Source organism: Sciurus carolinensis, chromosome 2 (assembly GCF_902686445.1).
Source record: "Sciurus carolinensis chromosome 2, mSciCar1.2, whole genome shotgun sequence".
Classification (NCBI taxonomy): Eukaryota; Metazoa; Chordata; class Mammalia; order Rodentia; family Sciuridae; genus Sciurus; species Sciurus carolinensis.
The window spans coordinates 73,480,392-73,497,901 of record NC_062214.1 but is presented as its reverse complement, the minus strand read 5'-3'; the positions used below and the strand labels follow the sequence as shown (position 1 = coordinate 73,497,901).

Sequence of the window (17,510 nt, the reverse complement as noted above, 5' to 3'; positions counted from 1 at the left end):
AGTATATTTATTAAAAATTAGATATTACCTTTGGAATGGAAAGTTTTGTTATGTCCTGGAAATAGAACAGATAAGAATGACAAATTAGCACTTCCTTGGGATGGTGATGAGAATTCCATGCAATTCCAAAACACTTCCATTCTACAAAGCACAAAAGAAATTAAGGAAGTTTTAAAATCTCTCCAATGGATTGATTCCTGAAAACAGTTTGAATAAATTAACTGTAGATATTTATTTGAACTTCTGCACAACTAAACCAGTAAAATTATACTCATGCCTTAGAACAGGGTAGAATAGAAAAGAACATTTCAAAGATGTCTTAAAGTTGACCCAAAGACTCTTCTGAGCTTTTAGCATTGTTAACTAAATTGAAAAATCACTCTTCAAACACACAGACTCACTGAAGGAATATGAGTATTAGCTGTTGGTATTCCAAATAATTCCAAAGTTTAGAAATTTAATAATTTAACATTAAAAATGTTTGATAGAACATCTAATTTAACTCATGTGGAATATTTACAAAACTGCTTACTGAATGATGGGGAAAAGAGAAAAAAAATCAAACAACATTCTAACCCTTGGGACAATGTTAATAAATTAACTAAAATACACCATAAAATATAATCATGAATACAATTTATTCTTCAATTTTCACATATTTCTTTTAGTTAAGAAATATATATTGAGCAATGATTAATAATTCATTTCTAATTTTCTGTACATAAACGTGTGTATAACTTATCCTTACTAAGATGACTGTGGTATCTAAGAAAATGATGTGCACCACAGCCAAAAAAATGAAAACAACCTAGGTGCCCATCAACTGGTGAATGGATAAAAAAAATGTGGCACATTATAAAACAATGAATATGATTTGACCTTAAAAAAGAATGAAATACTGTTGGCTGTGGAATGGATGGAAGTGGAAATCATATTATCAAGTGAAATAAGCTAGGCATAGAAAGAGAAGTACCATATGTTCCTAATCATATGTGGAATCTTAAAGTAGATCACATAGAAGTTGAGAGTGGAATGGTGGTTACTAGAGGCTTGGCAGAGGAAGAGGAAGGTATGGGGAATGTTGATCAATAGGTACTAAATTACAGTTAGACAGGACTAAGAAGTTCTGGTGTACACAGCTGGGTGACCACAGATAATAATGTATCGCACATTTCAGAAACTGAGGCGAAAAGAATTTTGAAACTTTTCACCACAAAGAAATGACAAATATTTGAGAAGATAGATATATTTAACCTGATTTAAACCTAATACAGTGTATGCATGTAATGAAATGTTGCATGGTACCCCCAGTAATATGTATGCTTTTTATGTTTTTATATCTCAGTTTAAAAATAAACAAAAATAAAATTGCAATACTTAAAAAAAGAAGAAAATGGCATGAATGCTTCAAGTTTACCAGAGCTACTTTCACATTGTTTATTAAGTATGACCTTGTGCCCAGCATCTGTTTACTGGGTATATTATGAATGCTGCTGGTCAAGCACTCAAAGGGTTGCAATTTGATACCTCCACCCTAAATATAAAAAGAATTCTCTATGATTTATTTGTTCTAACTTAATATAAGGAGTACAGTTTCTAATACCTCATTGCTGTGGGTCCCACTGCCTGAACATCTGAAATCCATCTCCCAACATGTCTGCCTAGCAGGGTCCCCGTGCTGGACCTCAGCTCACAGAAGTGGTTTGGTCACTCATTTTGTTCAGATTCCAACGAGATCCATTTTCGTAAGTCATCATTGGTCCAGGCACATTTAATAAAAGGGACACTGATCACCCAGGTTTTTGTCACCCTGGGACACAAAGACCCACACTCTTCAATCATGGAGTCCTGCATCACAGTTAATGACCAGTCCCATGGCTGCCTGGCATAGTCAGGGTTCAATGTCATTGGATTATTATGATTCCCTAGAAGGAATGTCAGTATTTTCAGGACAAAATGCTTACCAAGAGCAAATTATCACATTAAACTGGGAACAGAAGCACTTGAGAATAATTAAGCAGAATTCTTCCAAAACTCTCTTCCATGTTACCTTGCAAGAGGAAGGAATAAACTTTTTCATACAATCCACTGTTGGTCCATGTTGAACTGTGGAAATACAGCAAATACCTTTATTCTTCAGTACCCTTGGGAGTTTAGTCCAAGGACATGAAGCAGACACCAAAATTTGAGGATGCTCAAGTCCCTTATATAAAATAAAACAGGGCATATAACCCAAGTTTCCCAAATACACTAAACCATCTCTAGATTATTTATAATACCCAAATAAATATAAATACTTCTTAACTTGTGATTATTTGTACTGTTTAGAGAATAATGACAAGAAAAAAGTCTATAATACTTGTTCAATACAGATTTTTTTCCCCAAATATCTGATTGAATCACAGATGTGGGACTCACAGATAAGTAGGGTCAATTGCATATGTAACAATGGTAAGTTTATATATCCACTCATTGATTATGGAAAGACTGGATAGTTCACTATATATCTGCACATAAAATATACTAGTGTATTATCCTACTAGCATTTTCCCCACATTCATAGAAGAATTTATTTATTCCTGAAATAAAGAGACAGAAACATCAGATGTCTCATCAGATTATTAATACCTCACACTATTTGGATTCACAGACTTTATAAAACCAATTGCATTCCTGATTGCTTACAACATAAAATGACCAATAAAAATATGTCTGCATTTATTCATTTGTTTGTGAGGCTAGAAATCAAACCTAGGGTTTCAGGCACACTAAGATGACACTATTACTGCACTTCAACCCCAGACTGAAAAATGTACTTGTTAAAAATTGTGGCTGGGGGTATAGTTCAGTGCTTAGCATGTGTGATGCCCTGAGTTCAAGTTCCAGCAAAACACACACACACACACTGCCATGTTATTTTGGAAATTGGCGTTCTGATCCTTCATAGATATAGAAGTTGATAAAAAATGATTAATTCAGTAGTTCAATGTTATAGTAGTATTACCAACCTGAGGTTAGGAACCTTGTCACATGGAAAAAATCATTGCCTGAGAGATGCACATTAGGGATAAAGAAAATAGAATTTACTGAGGATGCTAATAATCTGGAAGGAACCCGACATTTTAATGTCTCAGGTATCACCTTAAAGTCTTTGGGAATAGGGGAATATTTATATGAGAAATAGATTAGGGATGACATGCAGAAAGCAGCATTTCCTAGGAACATGAGTTAAGACAGTCCAGCACTGTTTTAGTCAGTTTTTTCGCTGCTGTGATTAAATGTTCTTGCCAGCACAATTATAGAGGAGGAAAGGTTTATTTAAGGGCTCATGAATTCAGAAATTTTAGTTCACAGAAGACCAGCTCCATTCCTCTGGGCTCAAGGTGAGGCAGAACATCAAGGCAGAAGACAGTGACAGAGGGAAGCAGCTGGCATCATCAGAAAACTCAAATCTCCAGATATGAATATATACCCCATAGTTGATTACCACCTCCTCCAGCTGCACCCTACAACTTCAATTAATCCCACCAGGGATTAAATCACTGATTGGGTTAAGATTCTTACAACCCAATCTTTCTCCTCCAGACCTTCCTGCATTGTCTCACATGTGAGCTTTTGGGGGACACCTCACATCCAAACCATAACAAGCACTGACCATAGGCGATAATCTCTTGAAAGTCTACTTTTGTTTTGAGGGTAAGATGCTCCAGAACACAGAGTAAAGAATATATCCTGTGAATGAGAAATAAGAATAAAGCAAGATGGAGTCACTAATGGCAATATCCCATCACAGCAGAAATAATTCTAAGGAATTCTAATGTTTCTTTTCTCTTGCAAAGCACAGGGGAAGGCAGGGAAGTTGAAGAACAATACCTTCCCAATTGAACGTTTACTCTTAAGGGATTTCAAAAAACTAACCATAGGTATGTACTTGACAACCTACATGACAAGAAAATTACATTCACTGATTAGAACAGAGGAGTATAGAAGGTCAATTATTTTCTAAGATGTTGTTGTCAAAGTCTCCCCAAAAATCTCCTTCAGGATCACTCATTAAAACTAAAATCTCCATTTAAATATGAAAATGGCTGAAGGAATGACTATCAGTCCATAAAATACATATCAATTCCATCATTTTATAGTTTAAAATTCTTCATGCAATGAATTCAGCAAAATAGCAGGCTATAAAATCAACACGCATAAATCTAAAGCATTTTTATACGCAAGCAATGAAACAGTTGAAAGGGAAATGAGGAAAACAACTCCATTTGCAATAGCTTAAAAAAAAATTAAATACTTGGGAATCAATCTAACCAAAGAGGTAAAAGATCTCTACAATGAAAACTACAAAACATTGAAGAAAGAAATTGAGGAACACCTTAGAAGATGGAAAGATCTCCCATGTTCTTGGATAGGCAGAATTAATATTGTCAAAATGGCCATACTACCAAAAGTGCTATACAGATTCAATGCAATTCCAATTAAAATCCCAATGATGTACCTTACAGAAATAGAGCAAGCAATCATGAAATTCATCTGGAAGAATAAGAAACCCAGAATAGCTAAAGCAAACCTTAGCAGGAAGAATGAAACAGGGGGTATTGCAATACCAGAACTTCAACTATACTACAAAGCAATAATAACAAAAACGGCATGGTACTGGCACCAAAATAGACAGGTAGATCAATGGTACAGAATAGAGGACACAGACACAAACCCAAATAAATACAATTTTCTCATACTAGACAAAGGTGCCAAAATATGCAATGGAGAAAAGATAGCCTCTTCAACAAATGGTGCTGGGAAAACTGGAAATCCATATGCAACAGAATGAAACTAAACACCTATCTCTCACCCTGCACAAAACTCAACTCACAATGAATCAAGGACCTTGAAATCAGACCAGAGACCCTGCATCTTATAGAAGATAAGATAAGATAAGATAAGTTTAAGATAAATCTTAAACTTGTTGGCTTAGGATCAGACTTCCTCAACAGGATTCCCATAGCACAAGAAATAAAAGCAAGAATCAATAACTGGGATAGATTCAAACTAAATAGCTTTCTCTCAGCAAAGGAAATTATCAGCAATGCAAAGAGAGAGCCTACAGAGTGGGAGAATATCTTTGCCACTCATACTTTAGATAGAGCACTAATTTCCAGAATATATAAAGAACTCAAAAAACTCTACACCAAGAATACAAATAACCCAATCAACAAATGGGCTAAAGATATGAACAGATGTTTCACAGAAGATGATCTACAAGCAATCAATAAACATATGAAAAAATGTTCACCATCTTTAGTAATAAGAGAAATGCAAATCAAATCTACACTAAGATTCCATCTCACCCCAATTAGAATGGCGATTATCTAGAACACAAGCAACAATAGGTGTTGGAGAGGATGCGGGGAAAAAGGTACACTCATACATTGCTGGTGGGGTTGCAAATTAGTGCAGCCACTCTGGAAAGCAATGTGGAGATTCCTTAGTAAACTTGGAGTGGACCCACCATTTGATCCAGCTATCCCAGTCCTTGACCTATACCCAAAGGACTTAAAATCAGCATACTACAGAGATACAGCCACATCAATGTTCATAGCTGCTCAATTCACAATTGCCAGACTGTGGAACCAACCTAGATGTCCTTCAATTGATGAATGGATAAAGAAACTGTGGTGTATATATATACAATGGAATATTACTCAGCTATAAAGAATTATAAAATTATGGCATTTTCAGGCAAATGGATGAAATTGGAGAATATCATGCTAAGTGAGATAAGCCAATCTCAAAAATCCAAAAGACGAATGATCTCACTGATAAGTGGATGATGACACATAATGGGGGGTAGGAGGGGGACGAGAATGGAGGAAGGATGGACTGTATAGAGGGAAAAGAGGGGTGGGGGGGGAAGGAAAAAATAACAGAATGAATCAAACCTCATTACCCTATATGAATGTATGATTACGCAAATGGTATGCTGCTACTCCATGTACAAACAGAAACAACATGTATCCCATTTGTTTACAATAAAAATAAATTTAAAAAAAATTCTTCATGCAAGATTTGAATTCCTCCCTCAACCATGTAGAATACTGGGCCCCAAACACAGGGAAAACAAAACATGACACTTGTGACCATATGCGGGATCGAACTAAAACATGCCATAACTCTTTCAAAACAACAAAAATTGCATGTTCCATAACACTTTTTAAATTTAAGTGATAAAGGCCAAATAAAAACTCATCACTTCTTTCAAGGCCATTTACTAGGACCTTAGTAGAATATTCCCACTGAGAAGAATGTCTCATCAAACAATATAGTATAAATGGCTCCAGTATAGGCAAACTGTTTCCCACAGTGTTCACTACTCAGGTGCTAATCTCCAAGCCAGTATATAGATGCTGTCAGTCAAACAACCAAGGGGTAGCTATTATATTCCACAATTGGATATCTATAAACAAACATCCAATACATTTTAACTAAGCTATACAATTAGGAAGCTTTCAATTCCCCTCAGCCCTGGGGAACCTACTACCTGAACATCTGAAGTTCCCCCATATGTCTGCCTAGTAGGGTCCCCAATCTGGACCACTCAGCTCACAGAAGTGGTTTGGTCACTCATTTTGTTCAGATTCCAACGAGATCCATTTTTGTAAGTCATCATTGGTCCAGGTACATTAATAAAAGGGACCCTGAGCCTGAGGTATGTGCCAGACATTGACCACTCAGATTCATTCACTCTGGGACACACTGACCCACATCCTTTAATCATGCAGACCAACCCCATGGCTGCCTAGCACAGCCAGGGGCCAGTGCTATTGGAGCTTTGTGGTTTCCTATAAGGAACATTAGTATGTTCAGACAAAATGCTTACTTTGTGAGAAATCCCACTGGCTCTTAAGGACAAGAGGCTGAATGATTTCTAAGACTTTCCTTCATGTGGCAACACAAATGAAGGAATAAATTCATCCAGATGAACTGCATGCAGGTCTTGGTCCACATTGACCTGTAGGAGATTGTATATAGGAATATGAAAAGTATACCATTCATTTTTTCACATTTGCATGGGATAAGAGGTTTCACAATTAACTTCTACATAAATTATACTAATTTACAATCAAAGTAGAGAAAAAGCACAAAATCTTAAAAATAGTGATGTCTCAGCTCAGCTTCATAATGCTTGATGCTGTTTGTATTAACTTACTGTTTACAAAATTAAATTTTTGATAATTTAAAAAATAATACTAAAACTACACAAGAATTTACTAAAAATATGTTGTAACCTTAGGAGTATATTGTTTTCATCATTCCCAGATAAAGGAGCTGGTACAAGTGAGAGATTCAGCACCTGACTGGTCCAGTGGTGGGATTCCAAGGATTCTATCATGCCTAACTGACAATAGTACAGGGGAATTAGGGAAGCTGAAAAAAAAATTGCTAATGGATTACTGAATTACACTGAATTTAAAGAATTCACATAAGACATTCATTGGACCATCTGTATGACAAACACAATTAAGCTTCCATCTTGGTCACAATTATATAAAATAATATTTTATAATATGTTAGTCTCAAAATTTCCCCAGCATATCCACTTCAAATTATTTATTATAATGAGAATATCTCTTTCAACACAGTGGAAGATATTGAGGACAGGTATTTGTGACCAATAAGTTCATGTAAAATGAATTTTAAACATAACCCTTTCACATCTAAAATGTTTGATGGAGCATATATTTGAAGGCAGTACTAATGTATAAAATCATTCCCTTTTTGATAGGAAAAAGTGAAAGGACACTTGTCCAAGCCTAGTGCCTAAATTTGCAAAAAAATTAAAATCCACTACTTGACTCCACATACAGTACCCTTTCTTAAATTTCAATGTAAAAGTTTTACTTAATAGAAAATAAAAAGTAAAATATCTTTAATATCCTTGGATATTAAACATCTCATTACATACAAAAGACAAACCATCAGCCTGAAGACGTAGGTAGCTCAGACAAACAATAATTTCCTGTTTGCCTCACCAGTCAAGTCCTGTTTCTCTCAACTCTATCATTAGGTATACAGATGTTACCAGTCAAGCTCTTAAAAAAAAAAAAAAAAAAAACCTGTCATTCTACAATTGGGTGTTTATAGACTTCTGTACAATTCATTTGCTTTGAATAGCTAATGACCACTTGAACTCCCTCCACAGGTCTGCCTAGCAGGGTCTCCATGCTGGACCTCAGCTCACAGAAGTGGTTTGGTCACTCATTTTGTTCAGATTCCAACGAGATCCATTTTTGTAAGTCATCATTGGTCCAGGCACATTTAATAAGAGGGACTCAGAGCCTAAGGTATGTATCAGGTACTGATCACCCAGGTTTTTGTCACCCTGGGACACTCTGAACCACACTCTTCAATTATGCAGACCAGCATCTGAGTCAATGACAAGCCCCACAGTCACCGAACATAGCCAGGGTCCAGTGTCATTAGAATATTGTATTTCCCTAAGAAGAATGTCTATATTTTCAGGACAAAACACTTACCATAAAAGAATTTCCATTGGCCAATAAGAAAGAGAGGCTGAATTATTCCCAGTACTTTTGCTTTATGTGTTGACACAGGGAAGGAAAAAATTTGTTCATTTGAAACCCAGTTTTTGGTCCATGTTGTCATGGGGAAAGAATCTGGGAATATAAGAAGCAGATATGTTCAGTTTTTACAACTGCACAACAGCAGTTATCACTATTAACCTGTATGAAATACACTAATTTATAATCTTTGTAGAATGTTTCAGATGTTATACAAAGTAGAAAAAAAGCATAAAGGAGACTGAAGGCTCAGATAAATTTTCAGATTATTAATGTTCAATACTGTTATTAACCAACTGAATTAGTCAGGGCTCTCTAGAGGAACAGAATCAATAGGAAGTATGATTACAAAAAGGGGATTTATTAGATTGGCTTACACGACCAGAAGCTAGCTAGTCCACAATGGCCGTCTGCAGCTGGAGAGCTGGAAGAACCAGCTGCTGTGCAAGGCATGGAAGCCCCAGAACAAGAAAGATCCTCAGTGCTACCCTATACTCTGAAACCAAGGCTTCTGGAAACTACCTGGAGAATCACTGGCAGAGTCTATTTTGGAAGAGTGAAGAGGCAAGAGTTTGATATCCTCAAACAATGGAAGCAGTAATCAAGAACCCATTCAAGAAGAGCTGAGCTTACATCTGTATCTTCTTCCTTGTTCTTCCAATTTTTATTCTATCCTACTGGGCGGTACTGCCCACGCTTAGGGAGGTCTCCACTTCGGTTCACTATCCCACATTCCAATCATTCCTAGACACACCCTCATTGACATAGCCAGAGGCCTCTTAATCATCTGCATCTCTTAATCCAATCAAGTTGACAATTATTAATCATTACACCAACACTTTATGAACCTATTTAATTCTACTTAAAAATAATAAAAATAACCCACAGAAATAAATTCACTAAAATTGGATGTTACCTCAGGAGTATGTTATGTTGATCCTTCACAGGGAGCTAACACAGGTCACAAAATCAGTACTGCACTGGTTTTGCAATGAGTTTCCAGGGAATTCAAGTACTTAATCTAGAAAGTACAGGGGAAATAAAGGAAGTTGTGAAACAAAACTGTGCTAATGAATTTAGTTATAAGCAATTATAACAATTCACATAATGCACTGGACCACCTGTATGACAAAACATCACATCTTTGATCATGAATATAAAAATAATATTTTATGAAGTATTCATTTTGAAGTTTCCCCAGCATATCTACTTCAAATAAGTTATTATAATTAGGATATCTCTTTGAATGAAATAGAAAATATTGACAGGATACAGGAAAGTAGAGAATAAAATCTATTTGAAAACACAGCTATTTAAAGTACATTCATAGCTAAAAATGTTTAAATAGCCTGTAGTTGATGTCAGCATTAAAACATGTCTGAAATTGGTTTCTAGGCTTATAGAAAAAGTAAAAGAAATAAATAAAAAAGAACAATCCAATTGTAGTGACTGGGTTGGCAACAAATTAAAATATACTGTTAAGATTCCACATAGTACCTATTCTTCCACTACCATGCTCTACCACTGAGCTACAACCCCAGCCCCAACATCTGTTGTTTTTAAGTGTCTGCATACTATAGTGTATGGATGCTATAAGCCAAACACTCAAAGAGTTTCGAGTTTTATCCCACCAGCAAATTTTAATAGACAACTGTCTAATCCATTTCTTCCAACAGATGCAGCCAGGATAGCTTTCAAATACCTTAGTCCCTGTGGGACTTACTGCCTGAATACCTGAAATCCCCCCACATGTCTGCCTAATGGGGTTCCTGTGCTGGACCTCAGCTCACAGAAGTGGTTTGTTCACTCATTTTGTTCAGATTCCAATGAGATCCACTTTTGTAAGTCATCATTGGTCCAGGCACATTTAATAAGAGGGACCCTGAGCCTGAGGGATGTGGCAGATAATGAGTACTCACCTTTCTGTCTCCCTGGGTCACATGGACCTACACTCATGGAGCCCAGCATCACAGTTAATGATCAGTCCTATGGCTGCCTAGCATAGCCAGGGTTCAGTGTCATTGGATTGATGTGATTCCCTAGGGAAATGTCACTATTTTCAGAATAATATGCTTACCACCAGTGAATTCTCATATAAACCTGTGGTAATATGTGGAAGATGAATTAGCAGATTTATTGTCAGAACTCTCCTTCATGTTACTTCTCAAGAGGAAGGAATTAAACTCTTCCTTATTAGCTCACCTTGATCTACATTGACCTGTGGGAATAAGGTAAATACTTTTAAAGACAAGATACTTACATATCCCTTTGACAACCACGGTAAGAATGAATGATTCACTATGTACCTGAACACAAAATACACTAAGGTATTGTTGTACAAGTATTTTTTCCCACATTATTGAAAAATGAGCAAGTAAAAATTCTATGAAATAAGACAAAAACATTAGATGTCTCACAGTCTGGATTTATAGACATTGTAAAACCAATTTTATTCTTGATCACAAATAAAAATAACCCATGAAAAATAGATCATAATTTAGGACACAAAACAAATTTTAGCAAAAACAAAGAGATAATTCCTTGCATCCTATCAGATCATATAAGAATAAAATCAGAAATCAATAAAATCAAAACACAAAAACTATTCTAACATTTGGAGATTAAATAATACACTTTTGAATGAGGAATGGATCACAAAAGAAATCAGGGAAAAAAATTCTTAGAAACAAATGAGAATAGAGATATAGCACATCAAACTCTCTGGGACTATATGAAGGCAATTCTACAGGAAAAGTTTATAGCACTGAGTTCCTACACTAAAACAAAAACAAAAACAAAACAGAAAGTTGAGATAACAACACTAACCCAAGCAGTCTATAGATTCAGCTATTGTAATAGGAAATAAACTTCCTAAAATTCTTACAGAATCTCAAGGGACCCTGAGTAGCTAAAACAATCTTGAAAAATATGAACAAAGCTGAAGACTCATGTTTCCTAAATTTAAAATTTAAACAAAGTTACTTTTAAACAAAGTGTAATGCCAACATAAATACAAAGGTGCAGGCCAGTGGAATAGAATTAAGGTTTCAAAAATAAATTTACACATATCTGGAGAGTAGAGTCTCTCTGCTTCCTGCCATGCTCTTCTGCCATGATGTTCTGCATCATCTCAAGCCCTGAGGAATGGAGCTGGCCTTGCATGGATTAAGATCTCTGAATTCATAAGCCCTCAAATAAACCTTTCCTCCTCTATAATTGTGCTGGTCTGATCATTTAGTCACAGCAGCAAAAAAGCTGACATAAAACATATATCTTTGCTGATTTTGGTATCACAGTGATACTGGCTTCATAGAATGAATTTGGCAGTGTTTCCTCCTTTTCTATTCCATAGAATAACTTGAAAACGATTGCTTTTAGTTCTTCTTTACAGGTCTGATAGGACTTAGCTGAGAATCCATCTGATCCTGGACTTTTTGTTGTTGTTGTTGTTGGAAGATTTATAATAGATGCTTCAATTCCATTTCTTGATAGTGGTCTAAGTTTTGTGTCCCATGGTTCCATTTGGGTAGGTCATATGTCTCTAGGAATTTGTCGAATTCTTCAAGAGTTTCTAGCATATTAGAGTATAAATTTTCAAAAGTTTTCATGGATTAACTGTATTTCAGAAGTGTCTGTGGTGATATCTCTTTTTCATCTCTAATTCATCTCTTAATGCCTAAGTTTGCCTAAGAGTTTAACAATCTTGTTTGTCTTTTCAAAGAATTGACTCTTTGTTTCATTGATCCTTTGCACTTTTACTCTCAATTTCATTAATTTTAATTCAGATCTTAATTATTTTCTGTCTTCTGATTTGAGTATTAATTTGTTCTTATTTTTTTAGGGCCTTAAGGTATAATGTTAGATTATTTATTTAGCATCTTTCTGTTTTGTTTTTGTTTTTGATATGAAATATATAACCCATAGCCAAGCCCCAATTCCCAACTCCTCTGCCCACACCCTACCACTTCAACTAATTCCATCAGGGATTAATTCACTGATTGGGTTAAGCTTCTTACAACCGAATCTTTCTCCTCTGAACCTTCCTGCATTACCTCACATGTAAACTTTTGGGGGACACCTCACATCCAAACCATAACAACACGTCAAAAAGAAAACTTCAGTCCTATATCCCTGTTGAAAATAGATGTAAAAATCCTTAATAAAATATTGGAAAGCTACATTCGAAAACACATTAAGAAGATAGTGCTCTAGGATCAATTCAACCTAGGAATGCAAGTTTCATTCAACATATGCAAATCAATAAATGTAATTCATCACATAAATATAGTTAAGGATAAGAAACACATGACCATCTCAATAGATGCAGAAAAAGCATTTTGTGAAGTACAGCACACATTCATGTTGCAAATACTAGGAAACTAGAGACAGAAGCAATTTACATCTACATTGTAAAGGCAATATACAATAAATCTAAGGCCAACAATGATAGTAAATGGAGACAAACTGAAGGCATTTCCTCTAAAAATAGGGTAAAGACCACTTTAACCACTACTATTCAACACAGTTCTTGAAAGTGTAGTTAGAGCAATAAGGTAAGGGGAGGAAACTAAAGTAGGAAAAGAAGTCAAATTATTTGTTTGATGATGTCATGCTTCTACATTTAGAAGACCCAAAAAACTCCACCAAAAGACTGCTAGAGCTGATAAACAAATTGAGCAAAGTAGCAAGATATAAGATCAAAACATAAATTGCTTTACTATACTCCAATAGTAAATCTTCTGAAAAAGAAATTAGAAATCTCATTCACAATAACCTCAAAAAACAAAACAAAACCAAATGTGGAAATAAATCTAACCTCTACAATGAAAACTATATAACACTGAAGAAAGAAATTGAAGAAGACCTTAGAAGATGGAAAGATGTCCCATGTTCTTGGATAGGCAGAATATTATCAAAATGGTCATACTACCAAAAGTGTTACACAAATTCAATGTAATTCCCATCAAAATACCAATAACATTGTTCAGAGAACTGGAAAAAAAAAGTTCTAAAATTAATTGAGAAGAATAAGAGACTCAGATTAGCCAAAAGCAATTTTGAGTAAGAAGAGTGATGCTGAAGGCATCACAAAACCTAACCTCAAATTATAAAACAGAGATATAGTAACAAAAACAGTATGGTGTTTTCACCAAAACAGAGATGAATATCAATGGAACAGAATAGGAAACAGAGACAAATTCACATAGAGTCAGTCATCTGATACTTAACAAAGTTACCAAAAACATGTTGGAGGAAAGATAGCCTTTTTAACAAAGTGTGCTGGGAAAACTGGATATTCAGATATAGAGGAATGAAACTTGATCCCTATCTCTTACCCTACACAAAAGTCAACTCAAAGTTGATCAAAGACCTAGGAATTAGACCAGAAATTCTCTAGTTGCTAGAATAAAATATATAGGCGCAGTAATCCAACGTGTCATTGCTGGATCTGACTTCCTTAACAATACTCCTAAAGCACAAGAAATAAAACCAGGAATCAATGAGTAGGGCAGCATTGAATTAAAAATTCCTGTACAGCAAAGGAAATAAGAACACAAAGAGAGAACCTACAGAATGAAGCAGATGTTTGACATCTACTCTTCAGAGAGGATTAATATCCAGAATATATAAAGAACTTTTAAAAACCTCACATCAAAACACCAGATAAACCAATAGAATAATGGAAAAAAGAATTAAATAGACATTTCTCAAAGGAAGAACTACGGATTGCCAACAAATATACGAAAAAATGTCCAACATCCCTAGCAATCAGTAAAATACAAATAAGAAGTACATTGAGGCTTCATCCCATTCTAATCAGAATGGCAATCATCAAGAATAAAAATAATAATAAATGCTGGCAAGGATGTGGGGGGAAAATTATACACTATTGGTGGGACTGCAAATTAGTACAACCACAACCACTTCAGAAAGCAATATGGAGATTTAAAAATAAACCCCGTAATGAAATTACCACATCAGTATATTACCCCGTTATAAATTTTCAAAAGTTTTCATGGATTAACTGTATTTCAGAAGTGTCTGTTGGTGATATCTCTTTTTCATCTCTAATTCATCTCTTAATGCCTAAGTTTGCCTAAGAGTTTAACAATCTTGTTTGTCTTTTCAAAGAATTGACTCTTTGTTTCATTGATCCTTTGCACTTTTACTCTCAATTTCATTAATTTTAATTCAGATCTTAATTATTTTCTGTCTTCTGATTTGAGTATTAATTTGTTCTTATTTTTTAGGGCCTTGAGGTATAATGTTAGATTATTTATTTAGCATCTTTCTGTTAAGTCTTCCAGTCTATGAATATAGGCTATCTTTCCATTTACTATGCTTTATTTAATTTCATTCAATTGTATTTTTTGTTGTAAAAGTCATTTATCTTTTTGGTTAAGTTAATTATTGAGTATTTTACATATCATTCTTTTTAAATTATTATCATGAATATTATATACGTTTAAGGTATACAATATGCTGTGCTGATATACATATACATAGTGCAGTGATTACCATAATGAGGACATTAACAGAGTCATCATTTCACAGTTACCTTTTTCTTTTTTAATGGTAAAAATACCTAATAGCTTTTATCACAGTAAATTTTCAGTATACAATATAGCATAATTAACTATATAGTCTGCAAACTGTCCATTAGATCTTGAATATCCTACATAGTTAACTCTTTGTGCCCTTAGGTTTCCATCTCACCATGTTCCTTGCCACTTTCTAAAACACTTTTCTATTGTTTCTATGCATTTGAGTTTTTCTTTTTTTTAAGATTCCACAAGGAAGCAAGTTGATATGGTATTTTTCTTTCTGTTTGGTTTATTTCAGTTAATATAATATCTCCCAGGTTGATCCATGTTGTTGTAAATAGCAGAATCTCCCTTTTAAGGCTGAAAAATATTCCACTAAGATATAAAAATCTATATTTCACAATTTATTTAACCATTTTATCTGCCAATGAACACTTTGGCTGTTTCCAAGTCTTGGCTATTATGAATAATGCTGCAAAGAACATGAATGAAAATGTTGTACATAAAGAAACACTATCAACTGAGTAAAAAGTCAACTAATGGAATGGGTAATATAGTTGCAAATGATGTATTAGTAAGGAATTAATGTTTACAATATATAAACTCTAAAATTCAACAACTAAATACAATCTGACTAAATATTTAAATACAAAATATTTAAAAACATTTCTTTAAAGAAATACATGAATGACTAACAAGCACAAAAAAAGATACTCAGTATCAATAACCATTATGGAAATGCAAATCAAACCACACTAATATGCAGCCTCATAGTCATTAGGGTAGGTACTATCAAAAAAGCAGAAAATTAAAAGTGTTGGCAAGGATGCAATGGGATCGGAATCTTTGTGCAAAGTACTATTGTACTATTTTACCCCACAATTAGATGTACCCAGCTGTCCAATCCATTACTTTAACCTATGTAATTGGAGGAAATGAATGGTTATAGATTGGCTCGTAGGAAGGCACTGGTTTAGGTTAACAGAAGTGGAAGTTGAATGTGTCACTCAGCTCAGGAAAACTGAACATAAACTGGATTCTCTGGGGTCTGTACTAGAGATCACTCCAGTGCTTGCTGATGTGTCCAGAAAGAAGGCAGAAAATCGAGCAGCTAAGCCAGCATCAGCATCAGTGGAGGTGGAAGTTGAGAGGTCCAATTTCATCAGAGAGACTCCTTTGTAATTGAAAGGAATGTGAAAGAACATTCACTTCCTTTTGGATGTCTTTGGAAAGGGAAGACAGATAAGTCAAAAGATGAATTTCTGTAGGAAGTTTCCCAGGAATCATTCTTTGGGATGTGAGACTGTTGTAAAACTACATTTTATTTTAAAACAAGTATGGAAGAGCCTTAAAAATAGGCAAGTTATTATTAATGCAATGAAAGAATTACTGTTGGTAGATAGTGCACTAGAAGAAATGTTAAAGATGGTTTTTTAGGCAGAAGGCATATAATACAAGAAGGAAACTGTCAGTCAAGCAAAGAAATGGTAACTATGAAAGTAAATTCAACAGATTTTATTAAATATTTTAACCTAAAACACAGCTGAAAGGTAGAAGCAACCCAAGTATCTATCAGTTGATGAATGGATAAAAAATATGCCATACACATACAATGGAATATTTTTCAACCATAAAAAAGAAGGAAATCTTTTAATATGCTATAATGGATGATTTGTAAGGACTTATACTAAGTGGAATAAGCTGGCCACAAAAGACAAATACTTCTTTATTCTACTCATGTGCAACCTACATCAGTCAAATCAGCAAATTAAAAAAGAATGGCATGTACCAGGGAGAGGTGGGTAATAGAGGGAGATAATATTAAATGGGTACAGAAGTTCAGTTTTCAAGGTTAAAAGAGTGCTTAGTCTTTGGAGCTCACCATTTTGGGGAGCAATCTCTAGTCTCCCTCCCCTTTTCTCAGAAGGCCTAGGTTTCTCTGCCATTTGAGTGCTGGAAGATCCGCAGGGAGAATACCACACACCCTGAAAGCCAACAAATGGACCCACCTACTGAGCCCTAACTCCTCTGGGATATAGAAACAGAGTCTCACACCTCCTACATCTGGTGTATCAGGGTTAACTGAAACCCAAATCCGGAAGTTTGAAGCTAGGTCCATCTGGGCCTGTCTGAGACTAGCAAGGACTTGCCTAGGGTCAGTAAACCCACTGAAATTCACAAACTGGGAGCTTTTGCCTAGGGGAACGTAGCTGGAGAGGCTGCAGAGAACCCGGTTCTCCCCAGTCCTTTAAGTCCTGTGGCTGGTGAGGGCTGAGTGGGGCCAGCTACAGTGGGTTGGGAGGTTGAAAAGTTGGGTGGTGAGGACCCTTGGCTCTGGGAAAACTGCTGAGTCCCTGTACCAACCACATCAGTGGGTCCTTCC

The 17,510-nt window shown here is 35.2% G+C and overlaps 4 pseudogenes; all 4 read right to left on the bottom strand.

The window, feature by feature from the left end:
* Positions 1–1,680: 1,680 nt before the first annotated feature.
* Positions 1,681–1,763, bottom strand: LOC124978445 (uncharacterized; annotated as a pseudogene).
* Positions 1,764–6,591: 4,828 nt separating this feature from the next.
* LOC124978447 (uncharacterized) lies at positions 6,592–6,676 on the bottom strand (annotated as a pseudogene).
* A 1,552-nt stretch (positions 6,677–8,228) lies between these two features.
* On the bottom strand, positions 8,229–8,311 carry LOC124978444 (uncharacterized; annotated as a pseudogene).
* Positions 8,312–10,358: 2,047 nt separating this feature from the next.
* LOC124978443 (uncharacterized) lies at positions 10,359–10,441 on the bottom strand (annotated as a pseudogene).
* Positions 10,442–17,510: the final 7,069 nt, after the last annotated feature.